The sequence below is a fragment of the Anomaloglossus baeobatrachus genome, unplaced genomic scaffold (assembly GCF_048569485.1).
Source record: "Anomaloglossus baeobatrachus isolate aAnoBae1 unplaced genomic scaffold, aAnoBae1.hap1 Scaffold_336, whole genome shotgun sequence".
Lineage (NCBI taxonomy): Eukaryota > Metazoa > Chordata > Amphibia > Anura > Aromobatidae > Anomaloglossus > Anomaloglossus baeobatrachus.
Genome location: NW_027442736.1, coordinates 301876 through 320463, shown reverse-complemented (window position 1 = coordinate 320463; position 18588 = coordinate 301876). Strand labels below are relative to the sequence as shown.

At 46.2% G+C, this 18588-nt stretch overlaps 1 non-coding gene across 1 annotated transcript; it reads left to right on the top strand.

Moving 5' to 3' along the window:
- Nucleotides 1-13863: 13863 nt before the first annotated feature.
- On the top strand, nucleotides 13864-13936 carry TRNAI-AAU (transfer RNA isoleucine (anticodon AAU)). The gene has a single exon. It is a non-coding gene; the product is annotated as a tRNA-Ile (tRNA).
- Nucleotides 13937-18588: the final 4652 nt, after the last annotated feature.

Genomic DNA, 18588 nt, shown 5'->3' with positions numbered 1-18588 from the left:
TGGGATGTTTTGGCTTCCATCACCAACAGAACTACGAATTTTTTTTTTTTTCCCCTGGCGGTCAAAACTCGTCTCTAATTGCCATTACTTTGCAGGACTTCACAGGTTTCAAAGTGTAGTAGTCATCACGTCTGCTTCACACGCAGAAGGTCCTGGGTTTATTCCCTAGTAAAAACAAGCCGTTTTCGCTGTTGAAGTAATTTGCTATCAACCTGTAATATTTAAAATTCTTGGTTTCAGTGCCAAATGACAATACATTTTGGCTTCCATCACTAAGAGAACTACGATTTTGGGTTTCTTTTTTATTGTCCATTTTAGCAGAAAACATAATCCCATATTATAAAAATCCTGTTTGTTTCAAAATATATAGTTCCCATAAATACAAAAGCAAACGACTAAACTGTGTAGAAAAAAGTAACACATTCAATGTAAACTTCAATTTAATCAATACCCCTTTGTAGGAATAAAAGGCCCCGTCAGTCACAATTCTGCTCTGCTTGCCAATACAGAGTAACTTTCCATCAGATTTCATAGTGTAGTGGTCAACACGTCTGCTTAATACTCAGAAGGTCCTGTGTACAATCCTCAGTGAAACCAATCGTTTCTTTGTGTTGAAATAATACCCTATCAAACCACAATATATGAAGTTCTTGACTTTGTTGCCGAATGATGGGATGTTTTCGCTTCCATCATCAACAGAACTGCGAATTACTTTTTTTTTTCCCCTGGCGGTCAAAACTCGTCTCTAATTGCCATTACTTTGCAGGATTTCACAGGTTTCAAAGTGTAGTAGTCATCACATCTGCTTCACACGCAGAAGGTCCTGGGTTTAATCCCTAGTAAATCAAGCCGTTTTCTCTGTTGAAGTAATTTGTTATCAACCTGTAATATATAAAATACTTGCTTTCAGTGCCAAATGACAATACATTTTGGCTTCCATCACAAAGAGAACTACGAATTTGGGTTTCTTTTTTATTGTCCATTTTAGTAGAAAACATAATCCCATATTATAAAAATCCTGTTTGTTTCAAAATATATAGTTCCCATAAATACAAAAGCAAACAACTAAACTGTGTAGAAATAAGTAACACATTCAATGTAAACTTCAATTTAAGCAATATCCCTTTGTAGGAATAAAACTGGTAAAATATGTAATAAAAATTGTAAATGTTTCATTACTATTGATGAGCGAGTACTAAAAAGCTCGGGTGCTCGAGGCTCGGGCCGAGCATCCAAAGATACTCGTGTACTCGGCCCGAGCACCGAGCCCAATGTTATCCAATGGGAGACCCGAGTATTTTTATGAAATGACCCCCGGCAGCATGTAGAAACCCTAAAAATGTCACAAAAGTCTCAGTAGAGTGCTCAAATGACATGGCAAAAGCATGGGGAAGACCCCTTGAAGCATTTATCACTCAAAAGTCACAGCTGTGAAGAATTTTGTCCGCGTTTTACACCATTTTTACGGACTCACCAGAAAACCTTCCAAAATGACACCAAAATGAATTTTCATGGCAGAAATGTTAAGGGCACATACCCAATAGTGAGATAGAGCTGGTGTATGTTACTTTTTGAGATTATTACATGTAAGATTTTACATAAAACATTGTGTGGCACTCCGATGTCCCTGAGAAGAGACGTACATGAAGGCCTCTTGAGTCTAATGTGCCCATTTTGAGGAAGTGAGTCTTTGTAGTATTTTCCTTTGCCATGGTAGTCCAAAATTGTGAGGTTCACCAATGCCCCTGCATACAGACGTGCATGAGGGCCTGTAAACCTGAAGTGCCTATTGTAAGGAAGTGGGTCTATTGTAGTATAGCCCTTTGGCAGGGCAGCCAAAAATTGGGAGGCTCCACGTTGTCCCTGGATAGAGACGTGCATGAGGGCCTCAAAACATTGTTCATATTGCAAAGGAGCGGGTCTCCTGTCGTTGTAATGTCCATTCTGAAAGAATGGGTGAAAAAATGTACCACTGGGGGTATACCTGAAACAAAGGCCTAACTATTGTAACGGTCATCATGGTGGCGCATGAGGAGAAGGAGGAGCAGTCCAGTGATTATCCAAAGTCCAGAATTGTGTACCAATGGGTGAGTGGAGGTACATGGCAAATTCCCGTTTCAAACTTTAAATTCCGCTCTCATTTGCTGGTGGTGTGGTGAAGTCTGGCCCAATCCAACCCTTGTTCATCTTGATCAGAGTCAGCCTGTCAGCATTTTCAGTTGACAGGCGGGTGCATTTATCTGTAATGATTCCACCTGCGGCACTAAAAACACGCTCTGACAAATCGCTAGCGGCAGGGCAGGCCAGGACTTCCAAGGCGTAGAGAGCCAATTCATGCCACATGTCCACCTTGGATACCCAATAATTGTAAGGCACAGAGGAATGTCGAAGTACAGTTGTTCGATCTGCAAGGTACTCCTTGAGCATCTGGGCAAACTTAGAATTTCTTGTGGCACTACCCCGCACTAGAGTTGAGCGCGGTTCGCGGTTCGAGGTTCTCCAGTTCTAGGCTCGAGTGATTTTGGGGCCTGTTCTAGATCAAACTAGAACTCGAGCTTTTTGCAAAAGCTCGATAGTTCTAGAAACGTTCGAGAACGGTTCTAGCAGCAAAAAAACAGCTAATTCCTAGCTGGCTTTCCGCTGTAATAGTGTAAGTCACTCTGTGACTCACACTATTATGACATTTCAGTGTATAGTGTGCGTGAACAGCGCCTTCAGATCACTCCTGTTTGTATAATGGCGATCGCCATTTTTTTTTCCCTTGTCTTCCTTCCCTAAGCGCGCGCATGTAGTGGGGCGGGCCAGCATGTCAGCCAATCCCAGACACACACACAGCTAAGTGGACTTTTAGCCAGAGAAGCAACGGCATGTGTGATAGGATGTCCATGTCACATGTCCCTGAATTATAAAACCGGACATTTTCCTCCAGGACGCCATTATCTCTTCTGCGTCATGGGTGTCAGATATCACTGTCGCAGCTCCGTCCTTTGTCCTATCGCCGATACAGCTGTATGCGTTCCATACACAGCGCTGGACAGCTTAGGGAGAGCACTTTCTATCAGTCCTTTTAAGGGATCAAACCGGCAGGGTCAGAGCCATAGGTGACAGGTCCTGAAAACAGAGACAGCGTCTGTGTAGCCAAGGTCAGGGATTTCGTCGCTGCATTACCCCATTAGGAGTGAATAGAAAGGCAGGCTTCCATTCCTCTACCCAGAGCCCCACAATCCTGGCACTGTACCCTCCTGTCCTCTGCACACTCCAACTCTTTTTAAATAAGCCATTATACTAGCAAACAGTCAGTGTACCTAGTGGCATCCTAAATGTGACTATTGTACTTTTGTGTAGTCACACTAGTGGAAAGATATTTGCAGCACATCTGCCTGCATTGCACACTCCAACTCTTTTTAACTAAGCCATTATACTAGCAAACAGTCAGTGTACCTAGTGGCATCCTAAACGTGGCTATTGTACTTTTGTGTAGTCACACTAGTGGAAAGATATTTGCAGCACGTCTGCCTGCATTGCACACTCCAACTCTTTTTAACTAAGCCATTATACTAGCAAACAGTCAGTGTACCTAGTGGCATCCTAAACGTGACTATTGTACTTTTGTGTAGTCACACTAGTGGAAAGATATTTGCAGCACGTCTGCCTGCATTGCACACTCCAACTCTTTTTAACTAAGCCATTATACTAGCAAACAGTCAGTGTACCTAGTGGCATCCTAAACGTGGCAATTGGACTTTTGTCTAGTCACACTAGTGCAAATCTATGTGCAGCACCTGTGCATGACACCCTCCTGCTCTGTTTTTAATAAGCTATAATGATAGCAAAAAATACTGCCATTTAGTGGCATCATAGAACTGGCTGTTGTATTCCATTAGTGCCCCACTGGTACCAAGCTATGTGCAGCACCTCTGCATGACACCCTCCTGCTCTGTTTTTAATAAGTTATAATGATAGCAAAAAATACTGCCATTTAGTGGCATCATAGAACTGGCTGTTGTATTCCATTAGTGCCCCACTGGTACCAAGCTATGTGCAGCACCTCTGCATGACACCCTCCTGCTCTGTTTTTAATAAGCTATAATGATAGCAAAAAATACTGCCATTTAGTGGCATCATAGAACTGGCTGTTGTATTCCATTAGTGCCCCACTGGTGCCAAGCTATTTCTAGCACCTGTGCATGACACCCTCCTGCTCTTTTTTTAATAAGCTATAATGATAGCAAAAAATACTGCCATTTAGTGGCATCATAGAACTGGCTGTTGTATTCCATTAGTGCCCCACTGGTGCCAAGCTATTTCTAGCACCTGTGCATGACACCCTCCTGCTCTTTTTTTAATAAGCTATAATGATAGCAAAAAATACTGCCATTTAGTGGCATCATAGAACTGGCTGTTGTATTCCATTAGTGCCCCACTGGTACCAAGCTATGTGCAGCACCTCTGCATGACACCCTCCTGCTATGTTTTTAATAAGCTATAATGATAGCAAAAAATACTGCCATTTAGTGGCATCATAGAACTGGCTGTTGTATTCCATTAGTGCCCCACTGCTACCAAGCTATGTGCAGCACCTCTGCATGACACCCTCCTGCTCTGTTTTTAATAAGGTATAATGATAGCAAAAAATACTGCCATTTAGTGGCATCATAGAACTGGATGTTGTATTCCATTGGTGCTTCACTGGTGCCAAGCTATTTCTAGCACCTCTACATGACACCCTCATGCACATTTTGCTACGCTAATGTTATAGCAAACTCAGGGAATTCATTGCTGCATTTGATAATTCGGAGGGATAGAAAGTGAGGCTTCCTTTAGCTTTTCCTTCTGTTCATAGACAGCATCTCCAAGTTCACACCCGAAGAGCAATTTCTCCTCCACGTCTAAGTGTGGAGAGGCAGCTAGTGCGCATGCGTGTGCCGATTTACCCCAGCTGCAGCCTAACTACAGTGTTTCACCTAGTGAGTATGCTCAGCCTGACTGTGCCATTCCTGACGCTAAGTCTTCATTTCAGGATACAGCGCATGCTCCCACACTAAGTGTCAAAAGCCTCTTTGCACAGGTACTTGCATTCCGTGCTGGGTTTAAGTCCTGTTTTGTGCCTAGACACCATGCTAAAGCTGATAGTCTTTTTTCAGAGACTGTATTTCATGCTACTGAGCATGCTCAGGCACTTACTGCATCAGAGACTAGGTCCGGTAATGAACTCTTTGGCCCTGCCCCTGATGTGGGGGTCCCATATAGACCACAGGGCATCAGGTGTCGTCCCAAATGGCTTGCAGAGGCCCACCCCTATGACTTGTCACCGCATTATTGATGGTCAGACGATGACTGGTGAGGTGTTTGGGTCATGGCAGCCATGAGGTCATCATTGAAGTTGCGGTTCCAAATAGGACGCTAGTTATGCCACTCATGACGTGTCACTCTACTTTTGTCTTCAGGAGGTTCATTGTGGTTCACCCTGGTTTGGGGCGGACCCAGGTTATAAAAGGGGCTGGAGCCAACAAGGAGGTGCGCATTCTTCTATTATGCTCCGAAAGAGCACACCTCCATGTGTTGAACCCATTGCGGCTTTAGGCCAGAGGTAGGCAGGAATAGGGTGTCGATGCAGGCCACCACCACAGTTGGTAATGCAGAACGGTTAAGACCAGCTCCTGTCCTACCAGTCCTGCTTGTGCAGCCCAGTGGCATTAACAGGCCTGCTGCTGCTGATGTGCCTGCTGTCCACAGGTGTTGCCCCTACGCACACGGTCAGCGTACTCAATGGCTCCTGTGTTGTTAACAAAGAGTTCCTGGGCTGGGTGGGCATGTGGACCCTGTGACGCTAACAGGGCTCCCAGTCTCCAGATCCGAATGGCGTCTAACTCGGTTCAGGCTACTATTAGTTTCATAGCCACACAGCTCTGTATCCTCCACCAAACCTTCCAGTTGCCAACCTCTCCTTTTCCAACTGTGAGCACGGTGGACACTGACTGCTGATGGGGATATATACCTTTCTCTTTCTTTTCTTATTAATTTTCGTTATATAGCGGTAACATAGTATATACCACCTTATCCAAATCTGCCAGTCCCACTGTAACAGATGGTGTTTCTTCATCAAATGTTACTTTTGCTTAACCACCAAATCCACGGACCAAAACTTTTTTCCCCTTTCCAACACACCTGTTCCCCTTTCCACCAGCATCTGTCCTTTTTCAACTCATTTTGGTATATGACCAAAAGTGCAACTCTGCAGGGACACCGTACTCATCACCATCTCAGCACAGCAGCCATCCCTCGGTCCCTCCGATGTGGACAAGGAAAAGACCATTTCCTCCTATCCATGACAAAGCGTTGAGATTCACTCTGTGCAGCACTGGTGTTTAGTGGAAAAGCAGATCTAAGATTGCGTACCACATTCTGCAGATACTCCTGTATACGTGCGTCCATTTCTATGGCAGGAATTATTTCGCCAAATTTTGTCTTGTACCGGGGATCTAACAGTGTGGCAACCCAGTATTCAGGATTACTTCGAATTCGTACAATTCGAGGGTCATGTAGGTAGTGCAGCAAGAAGGCGCTCATGTGTCTTGTGCATCCAGGAGGACCAAGTCCTTGGTGTGTTGGTGGCAGAGAGGTGAGAATCGTGCCTCCTTCCTCTGCCCTCTCCCCACAACCTCGCACAACCGAAATGTGAGCAAGCTCTCACTCATCTGCTGAGTCTTCCATGCCCATCGCCAGTTCGTCCTCCATTTCTTCATGGGCTCCTGCACTTTCCTCAACACTTTTTGCTGATACTATGCGCCCTTGTTAATCCCTCTCCCTCACCATGACTGCCGCATAGGTGCCGCTGACCATCTGGACCTCGTAGATCTTGTTATCCCTTCCGCATATGACTCCTCCTGTACTTCCTCCCCTTCCTCTTGTCCCAACACCTGACTCCGAATAATAATTACAGTGTGCTCCATCATGTAGATGACCAGAATTGTCACGCTGAGAATGACATTGCCAGTGCTAAACATCTTCTTCGACATTTGTAAACTGTGTAGCAGGGTGCATAGGTCCTTGATCTGACACCACTCCAGCAGCGGGATCTGCACCACCTCTGGATCAAGTTATCCCAGGCTATATGTCATACCGGATTTCAGCAGGGCTCTGCGGTGCTGCCACACACGCTGCAACATGTGCAGATTCCAATTCCTGCGTGTCGGAACATCGCATTTCCGGCGTTTAACTGCCAGACCCTAAGACTTCCGGAGTGATGAAAGTTGTTGAGCTGCTGTGTGCGCACGATGGAATTGAGCACATGGCGAGCGTGCCCGCTGCACAAGGCCATGTAGGCCGGGATGGTGTTTTAAAAATTGCTGGAGAATTAGGTTCAACACGTGAGTTATACAAGGCACGTGTGTCACATTGCCCTGACGATGGCCCGCAGCCAAGTTTGCATCATTGCCGCACACGGCTGTTAAGTCACCAACGGAGTACGCTCCGTCAATTTGTACTCCGGTCGCCAGGTGACAACGTGTTCCTTTCATGCATAGTGCTGATGATGGGAGAGGAGTCGATGCCAGCGGCGCAGGTGGACACAGGTTATGCTCACCCACTGGGCTGCATTACCTTGACAGATGCAGAATCTCTGGCTGAATGTAGCTGGTGGGTATCTCACAGATGAAATACCATCATTCAGCTACAACCAATGGGAAGACACCACACCCTTTTTTATGCCCATCCTGTCTGCAGACCACTGCCAGACATAGCTATGAACCTCTGGTTAATTTTAACCCCAGTTCAGTTTTATGATTTTGTGTGCTTGTTACCTGACTACTTTTCCTGCTTGCTATTTATGTACCTTGTTGGCCGATCCGCATTTCACCTCTGCTTGTTTTCTGATTAAGTCCTGGCCGTCCCATTCTGTTCCTGTTCCTCAATTAATGTTTTAACCCTGCCTGACTACTATTCTCTGGAACTGCAGCCTTCCACAGGTATTAATCACCTTGGGCCCTGTGTAATTCCTAATCCCTGTATAGGGGTTAAAGGGTTTCAGGGTTCTAGGGGTCCTGCTTGGTGAGTGGCTTCCCTCTAGGCTATCATTTACAGCCCATCTGAGTGTGTGGATCAAGGAAGGCGTTACACCGTGCTCTCTGCAGAAGGCCATGTGGGCCAGGATAGTGCTTTAAAAATTGCTGGACAACCAGGTTCAACACGTGAACCACACAAGGCACGTGTGTCACATTGTCAAAGCGAAGGGCCGCACCCATGTTTGCATCATTGTCGCACCCGGCCTTCCCTGGCTGCTGGTTGAGTGGAGACAACCATTGATGAAACTCGGTCTCCAGAGCTAACCGTCCACAACTTCTCAGCGGTGTGACTCACATTTCCCATACATTTCAAAGTAAACCTTTGACCGCCTGATGGCATTGAGCTCTGCTGCCAGCATAGTAAGGAGGTGTGTGGTATTCCTTGTGCGCAGTTACAAGGAAGGGTGGCCTGACCACACAGGGTTTGCGCCAAGGTGGAGGACCCACACGAGGTTGAAGAGGCAGAAGCAGTGTATTATCTTCTACATACAGAAGAAGGATTGAAACAACTCATGGGGACGGCAAGACTTGTACAGCAGACCCTTCTCCATCTCTCCCCACAGTAACCCATTGCCCAGTCAGCGACATGTAACGCCCCTGTCCATGCTTACTGGGCCAATTATCTGTGGTGAAATGCACCCTGTCACACAGAGTTTCTCAAGGAATCAGTGATGTTTAGTGCGACATGCTGGTGTAGCGCGTGCACGCCTTTGTTGGAGAAGGAGTGGCGCCTGGGCATCGGCTCTTGGGGCACTGCGATGGGCATAAGGTCTCAAAAATCTTCGGTTAAAAAGGTTGGAAAGGCAGCATTTTGGTTGCCAACAGTTTGCAGATGCTGAAAGTCAACCTCCAAGCCATGTCATGCCCTTCTAAAAGCATGTAAAACACAGCGAGGGGACTCCAACCACAGTTTCCCTCGTTTCCACTAACTGGGCCACACACACCCCACTTGACTGGCATCAGTTGAGCCAATTTTCAAGATGAAAAAGATGCTTTGCATGAAGCACTCTCAAAAATATGCGTGCCTTTCCCGTCCCCTGGCTGACCCAGGGGAAGAAAAGTCCTCTGAGAGCCATGACTTGTTCATCTTGGTTCTTTTAGAAACACAGCGAGGGGACTCCAACCACAGTCTCCCTCGTTTCCACTAACTGGGCCACACACACCCCACTTGACTGGCATCGGTTGAGCCCCCTTTTGAAAAAGAAAAAGATGCTTTGCATGAAGCACTCTGAAAAATACGCGTGCCTTTCCCATCCCCTGGCTGACCCAGGGGAAGAAAAGTCCTCTGAGAGCCATGACTTGTTCATCTTGGTTCTTTTAGAAACACAGCGAGGGGACTCCAACCACAGTCTCCCTCGTTTCCACTAACTGGGCCACACACACCCCACTTGACTGGCATCAGTTGAGCCAATTTTCAAGATGAAAAAGATGCTTTGCATGAAGCACTCTCAAAAATACGCGTGCCTTTCCCGTCCCCTGGCTGACCCAGGGGAAGAAAAGTCCTCTGAGAGCCATGATTTGTTCATTTTGTTTCTTTTAGAAACACAGCGAGGGGACTCCAACCACAGTCTCCCTAGTTGCCACTAATTGGGCCACACACACCCCACTTGACTGGCATCGGTTGAGCCCCCTTTTGAAAAAGAAAAAGATGCTTTGCATGAAGCACTCTGAAAAATACGCGTGCCTTTCCCGTCCCCTGGCTGACCCAGGGGAAGAAAAGTCCTCTGAGAGCCATGACTTGTTCATCTTGGTTCTTTTAGAAACACAGCGAGGGGACTCCAACCACAGTCTCCCTCGTTTCCACTAACTGGGCCACACACACCCCACTTGACTGGCATCAGTTGAGCCAATTTTCAAGATGAAAAAGATGCTTTGCATGAAGCACTCTCAAAAATACGCGTGCCTTTCCCGTCCCCTGGCTGACCCAGGGGAAGAAAAGTCCTCTGAGAGCCATGATTTGTTCATTTTGTTTCTTTTAGAAACACAGCGAGGGGACTCCAACCACAGTCTCCCTCGTTGCCACTAATTGGGCCACACACACCCCACTTGACTGACATCAGTTGATGCCCCTTTTCAAAATGAAAAAGATGCTTTGCATGAAGCACTCTCAAAAATACGCGTGCCTTTCCCGTCCCCTGGCTGACCCAGGGGAAGAAAAGTCCTCTGAGAGCCATGATTTGTTCATTTTGTTTCTTTTAGAAACACAGCGAGGGGACTCCAACCACAGTCTCCCTCGTTGCCACTAATTGGGCCACACACACCCCACTTGACTGGCATCAGTTGATGCCCCTTTTCAAAATGAAAAAGATGCTTTGCATGAAGCACTCTCAAAAATACGCGTGCCTTTTCCCGTCTCCTGGCTGACCCAGGGGAAGAAAAGTCCTCTGAGAGCCATGACTTGTTCATCTTGGTTCTTTTAGAAACACAGCGAGGGGACTCCAACCACAGTCTCCCTTGTTTCCACTAAGTGGGCCACACACACCCCACTTGACTGGCATCAGTTGAGCCAATTTTCAAGATGAAAAAGATGCTTTGCATGAAGCACTCTCAAAAATACGTGTGCCTTTCACCTCCCCTGGATGACCCAGGGGAAGAAAAGTCCTCTGAGAGCCCCGACTTGTTCATCTTGGTTCTTTTTTCAAAAGCGAAGGGAATCCAACCACAGTCTCCCTCGTTTCCACTAATTGGGCCACACACACCCCACTTGACTGCCATCACTTGACCCCCCTTTTCAAAATGAAAAAGATGCTTTGCATGAAGCACTCTCAAAAATACGCGTGCCTTTCCCGTGTGTGTCCTCCTCTTTTTTCTTGTCCAGCTGTTTTGTTTTCGCATGAGTATATGTCCTTGTCACTTTCCCATGTGTTTGTGTTGTGTTGTGAGTTGTTTGTCACCTTTTGGACACCTTTGAGGGTGTTTTCTAGGTGTTTTTATGTGTTTGTGATTGCCTGCCATTGTTTCCTATGCAGTTGGAGTTCGGTTCGTCGAACGTTCGACGAGCCGAACTCGAACGGGACCTCCGTTCGGCGAACCGACCTCGAGCCGAACCGGGACCGGTTCGCTCATCTCTAGTTACCGCTGTTACCGCTGACAGCCAGCACTCATCACTCACGGAGTGAAGGCTGCACGCTGCTTCCCGATTGTAGTGAGGATTGTACTGAGGATGAGGTTCCCCAGCCCCAAGTGATGAGCTGGTGAACCTTATCCTCACTACAATCGTCACTACTACTACACTAGTGAGGATTGTACTGAGGATGAGGTTCCCCAGCTCCAAGTGATGGGCTGGTGAACCTCATACTCACTACAATCGTCACTACTACTACACTAGAAAGAAAGAAGACAGAAGAGCAGGATCGTGGAGGGCTGACAGGGGGTAATAAAGATGGAGTCTCTAATGTGTCTGTGTATTTATTTCTACTAAAGTATTTTTTCTCTGTGTGGTGTCTTTTTTTTAACCCTTTATTGTAGATTCTTAATGGCCGGGTCAAACGTGCCTGACATTAAGAATCTCTGGCTTAATACTGGCTAGTAAAACAAAGCCAGTATTAACTCATGATTACCCAACAAGCCACCCGGCTCCTGGGCTGTTGGAAGAGTTGGATACAGCGCCAGATGATGGCACTTCTATGAGAGCGCCATTTTCTGGGACGGCTGCGGACTGAAATCCGCAGCAGAGGTGCCCAGAAACCTCGGGCTAACCTATGCTGCGGATTCCAATCCCCAGCTGCCTAGTTGTACCCGGCTGGACACAAAAATGGGGCGAAGCCCACGTCATTTGTTTTTTAATTATTTCATGAAATAAGGGAAATAATTAAAAAAAAATGGGCTTCCCTATATTTTTGGTTCCCAGCCGGGTACAAATAGGCAACTGGGGGTTGGAAGCAGCCCGTGGCTGCCTGCTGTACCTGGCTAGCATACAAAAATATGGCGAAGCCCACGTCATTTTTTTGGTGGGCAAAAAACTTCTGCATACAGTCCTGGATGGAGTATCCTGAGCCTTGTAGTTCTGCAGCTGCTGTCTGCTCTTCTCCATACAGACAGACAGCAGCTGCAGAACTACAAAGCTCAGCATACTCCATCCAGGACTGTATGCAGAAGTTTTTTGCCCCCTGAAAAAGTTATGTGGGCTTCGCCATATTTTTGTATGCTAGCCAGGTACAGCAGGCAGGTACGGCTGCCCCCAACCCCCAGTTGCCTATTTGTACCCGGCTGGTAATCCAAAACTGAGGGCACCCCACGCTGTTATTTTAAATTAAATAAATAATTAAAAAAAAAGAACACGTAGGGGTCCCCCCAAAATTGGATCACCAGCCAAGGTAAAGCAGACAGCTGGGGTCTGATATTCTCAGACTAGGGAGGTCCATGGTTATTGGACTCTCCCCAGCCTAAAAATAGCAGGCCGCAGCCGCCCCAGAAGTGGCACATCCATTAGATGCGCCAATCCTGGTGCTTCGCCCCAGCTCATCCCACGCCCTGGTGCGGTGGCAAACAGGTTAATATATGGGGTTAATACCAGATGTGTAATGTCACCTGGCATCAAGCCCTGGGGTTGGTGAGGTCAGGCGTCTATCAGATACCCGACATCACCAATCCAGTCAGTAATAAAAAAAAATAGACGACAAACACATTTTTATTTGAAAAAACACTCCCCAAAACATTACCTCTTTAACCAATTTATAAGAATGAAAAACAAATCCAGGTCTGGTGTAATCCAAGGGGTTGCCATGACGATCCACACTGTCCCAGTCAATGAAGAGCAGGATGTTCCCCATTGGCTGGGAGAGCAGTGCAGTTACCTGAGCTAACATCAATGGGTCAGCCCAGGTCACTGCAGGGCATGACAAGTGCTTCCTGTCAGCGAGGTACATTACCTGCGCTGATCTCCAGCACTGCCGACCTGTCACTGAGTTCAATGACCACCGCTTTCACAGTCAAATATCGCGAGAGGCCCGTGACGTCACCGCTAGTCAGTCTCGGGTCGGAAGCGAGAGGTGATGTGACAAGCGGCGGCCATGGAGGACAGTGACAGCACTGAGGTCGGGATGGCGGGACTTCATCACCGCAGGTAAGCCGAGCGGGACCGTCTGTGTGTGTGTGTGTGTGTGTACGTGTGTACATGCTGCGGGCAGGAGGGGGCGGAGCGAGCTGAGCGGGGAAGTGTGAGCTTCCTGCACGTAACTAGGATAAACATCGGGTTACTAACCAAAGCGCTTTGGTTGGATACCCGATGTTTATCTTGGTTACCAGCTTCTGGCAGGCTGCCAGAGATGGCTCCTGCACACTGTAGCTGTAAAAAGCCCTGCTTTTTGCTGCTAGAACCGTTCTCGAACGTATCTAGAACTATCGAGCTTCTGCAAAAAGCTCGAGTTCTAGTTCGATCTCGAACAGCCCCCAAAATCACTCGAGCTTAGAACTGGAGAACCTCGAACCGCGAACCGCGCTCAACTCTACAAATGACAATACATTTTGGCTTCCGTCACCAAGAGAACTACAATTTTGGGTTTCTTTTTTATTGACCATTTTAGGAGAAAACATAATCCCATATTATAAAAATCCTGTTTGTTTTAAAATATATAGTTCCCATAAATACAAAAGCAAACGACTAAACTGTATAGAAAAAAGTAACACATTCAATGTAAACTTCAATTTAAGCAATATCCCTTTGTAGGAATAAAACTGGTAAAATATGTAATCAAAATTGCAAATGTTTCATTAACCAAAAATACTTTCCTTCAGCAATAAAAAGGCCCCGTCAGTCACAATTCTGCTCTGCTTGCCAATACACAGTAACTTTCCACAAGGTTTCATAGTGTAGTGGTCATCACGTCTGCTTAATATGCAGAAGGTCCAGGGTTCAATACCCTGTAAAACCAATATGTTCTTGGTGTTGAAATAATAACCTATCAAACTACAATATATGAAATTCTTGGCATTGCTGCCGAATGATGAGATGTTTTAGCTTCCATCATCAACAGAACTACGAATTATTTTTTTTTTCCCCTGGCGGTCAAAACTCGTCTCTAATTGCCATTACTTTGCAGGATTTCACAGGTTTCAAAGTGTAGTGGTCATCACTAGAGTTGAGCGCGGTTCGTGGTTCGTGGTTCTCCAGTTCGGGGCTCGAGTGATTTTGGGGCATGTTCTAGATCGAACTAGAACTCGAGCTTTTTGCAAAAGCTCGATAGTTCTAGAAACGTTCGAGAACGGTTCTAGCAGCCAAAAAACAGCTAAATCCTAGCTTGGTTTCTGCTGTAATAGTGTAAGTCACTCTGTGAATCAAACTATTATCACATTTCAGTGTATAGTGTGCGTGAACAGCGCCTTCAGATCACTGCTGTTTCTATAATGGCGATCGCCATTTTTTTTTTTTTTTCATGTCTTCCTTCCTTAAGCGCGCGCGTCTTGTGGGGCGGGCCAGCATGTCAGCCAATCACAGACACACACACACCTAAGTGGACTTTGAGCCAGAGAAGCAACGGCATGTGTGATAGGATCTGCATGTCACATGTCCCTGCATTATAAAACCGGACATTTTCTTCACGAACGCCATTATCTGCCTTCTGCGTCTTTGGTGTCAGACATCAGTGTCGCAGCTCCGTCCTCCTGAGTCCTATAGCCGATACAGCTGTATGCGCTGCATACACAGCGTTAGACAGCTTAGGGAGAGCACATTCTAGCAGTCCTTTTAAGGGCTCAAAGCGGCAGGGTCAGAGAGCCATAAGTGACAGGTCCTGCAAACAGCAACAGCGTCTGTGTAGCCCAGGTCAGGGATTTCCTCCCTGCATTTCACCATTAGGAGGGAATAGAAAGGCAGGCTTCCATTCCTCTACCCAGAGCACCACAATCCTGCCACTGTACCCTCTTGTCCTCTGCACACTCCAACTCATTCTAAGTAAGCCATTATACTAGCAAACATTCAGTGTACCTAGTGGCATCCTATACGTGGCTATTGGACTTTGCTATAGTCCCACTAGTGCAAAGACATTTGCAGAGCACGTCTGCCTGCATTGCACACTACAACTTTTTTAAACTAAGCAATTTTACTAGCAAACACTCAGTGTACCTAGTGGCATCCTATACGTGGCTATTGGACTTTGCTATAGTCCCACTAGTGCCAAGACATTTGCAGAGCGCATCTGCCTGCGTTGCACACTCCAACGAATTATAACTAAGCCATTATACTAGCACACACTCAGTGTACCTAGTGGCATCCTATACGTGGCTATTGGACTTTGCTATAGTCCCACTAGTGCAAAGACATTAGCAGAGCACATCTGCCTGCATTGCACACTCCAAGTTTTTTAAACTAAGCAATTTTACTAGCAAACACTCAGTGTACCTAGTGGCATCCTATACGTGGCTATTGGACTTTGCTATAGTCCCACTAGTGCAAAGACATTTGCAGAGCACGTCTGCCTGCATTGCACACTACAACTTTTTTAAACTAAGCAATTTTACTAGCAAACACTCAGTGTACCTAGTGGCATCCTATACGTGGCTATTGGACTTTGCTATAGTCCCACTAGTGCCAAGACATTTGCAGAGCGCATCTGCCTGCGTTGCACACTCCAACTAATTATAACTAAGCCATTATACTTGCACACACTAAGTGTTTTTTAGTGGCATCCTATACGTGGCTATTGGACTTTGCTATAGTCCTACTAGTGCCAAGACATTTGCAGAGCGCATCTGCCTGCGTTGCACACTCCAACTAATTATAACTAAGCCATTATACTAGCACACACTCAGTGAACCTAGTGGCATCCTATACGTGGCTATTGGACTTTGCTATAGTCCCACTAGTGCCAAGACATTTGCAGCACGTCTGCCTGCGTTGCACACTCCAACTAATTATAACTAAGCCATTATACTAGCACACACTCAGTGTACCTAGTGGCATCCTATACGTGGCTATTGGACTTTGCTATAGTCCCACTAGTGCCAAGACATTTGCAGCACGTCTGCCTGCGTTGCACACTCCAACTAATTATAACTAAGCCATTATACTAGCACACACTCAGTGTACCTAGTGGCATCCTATACGTGGCTATTGGACTTTGCTATAGTCCCACTAGTGCCAAGACATTTGCAGCACGTCTGCCTGCGTTGCACACTCCAACTAATTATAACTAAGCCATTATACTAGCACACACTCAGTGTACCTAGTGGCATCCTATACGTGGCTATTGGACTTTGCTATAGTCCCACTAGTGCCAAGACATTTGCAGCACGTCTGCCTGCGTTGCACACTCCAACTAATTATAACTAAGCCATTATACTAGCACACACTCAGTGTACCTAGTGGCATCCTATACGTGGCTATTGGACTTTGCTATAGTCCCACTAGTGCCAAGACATTTGCAGCACGTCTGCCTGCGTTGCACACTCCAACTAATTATAACTAAGCCATTATACTAGCACACACTCAGTGTACCTAGTGGCATCCTATACGTGGCTATTGGACTTTGCTATAGTCCCACTAGTGCCAAGACATTTGCAGCACGTCTGCCTGCGTTGCACACTCCAACTAATTATAACTAAGCCATTATACTAGCACACACTCAGTGTACCTAGTGGCATCCTATACGTGGCTATTGGACTTTGCTATAGTCCCACTAGTGCCAAGACATTTGCAGCACGTCTGCCTTCGTTGCACACTCCAACTAATTATAACTAAGCCATTATACTAGCACACACTCAGTGTACCTAGTGGCATCCTATACGTGGCTATTGGACTTTGCTATAGTCCCACTAGTGCCAAGACATTTGCAGCACGTCTGCCTGCGTTGCACACTCCAACTAATTATAACTAAGCCATTATACTAGCACACACTCAGTGTACCTAGTGGCATCCTATACGTGGCTATTGGACTTTGCTATAGTCCCACTAGTGCAAAGACATTTGCAGAGCACGTCTGCCTGCATTGCACACTACAACTTTTTTAAACTAAGCAATTTTACTAGCAAACACTCAGTGTACCTAGTGGCATCCTATACGTGGCTATTGGACTTTGCTATAGTCCTACTAGTGCCAAGACATTTGCAGAGCGCATCTGCCTGCGTTGCACACTCCAACTAATTATAACTAAGCCATTATACTAGCACACACTCAGTGAACCTAGTGGCATCCTATACGTGGCTATTGGACTTTGCTATAGTCCCACTAGTGCCAAGACATTTGCAGCACGTCTGCCTGCGTTGCACACTCCAACTAATTATAACTAAGCCATTATACTAGCACACACTCAGTGTACCTAGTGGCATCCTATACGTGGCTATTGGACTTTGCTATAGTCCCACTAGTGCCAAGACATTTGCAGCACGTCTGCCTGCGTTGCACACTCCAACTAATTATAACTAAGCCATTATACTAGCACACACTCAGTGTACCTAGTGGCATCCTATACGTGGCTATTGGACTTTGCTATAGTCCCACTAGTGCCAAGACATTTGCAGCACGTCTGCCTGCGTTGCACACTCCAACTAATTATAACTAAGCCATTATACTAGCACACACTCAGTGTACCTAGTGGCATCCTATACGTGGCTATTGGACTTTGCTATAGTCCCACTAGTGCCAAGACATTTGCAGCACGTCTGCCTGCGTTGCACACTCCAACTAATTATAACTAAGCCATTATACTAGCACACACTCAGTGTACCTAGTGGCATCCTATACGTGGCTATTGGACTTTGCTATAGTCCCACTAGTGCCAAGACATTTGCAGCACGTCTGCCTGCGTTGCACACTCCAACTAATTATAACTAAGCCATTATACTAGCACACACTCAGTGTACCTAGTGGCATCCTATACGTGGCTATTGGACTTTGCTATAGTCCCACTAGTGCCAAGACATTTGCAGCACGTCTGCCTGCGTTGCACACTCCAACTAATTATAACTAAGCCATTATACTAGCACACACTCAGTGTACCTAGTGGCATCCTATACGTGGCTATTGGACTTTGCTATAGTCCCACTAGTGCCAAGACATTTGCAGCACGTCTGCCTGCGTTGCACACTCCAACTAATTATAACTAAGCCATTATACTAGCACACACTCAGTGTACCTAGTGGCATCCTATACGTGGCTATTGGACTTTGCTATAGTCCCACTAGTGCCAAGACATTTGCAGCACGTCTGCCTGCGTTGCACACTCCAACTAATTATAACTAAGCCATTATACTAGCACACACTCAGTGTACCTAGTGGCATCCTATACGTGGCTATTGGACTTTGCTATAGTCCTACTAGTGCCAAGACATTTGCAGAGTGCATCTGCCTGCGTTGCACACTCCAACTAATTATAACTAAGCCATTATACTAGCACACACTCAGTGAACCTAGTGGCATCCTATACGTGGATATTGGACTTTGCTATAGTCCCACTAGTGCCAAGACATTTGCAGCACGTCTGCCTGCGTTGCACACTCCAACTAATTATAACTAAGCCATTATACTAGCACACACTCAGTGTACCTAGTGGCATCCTATCTGTGGCTATTGGACTTTGCTATAGTCCCA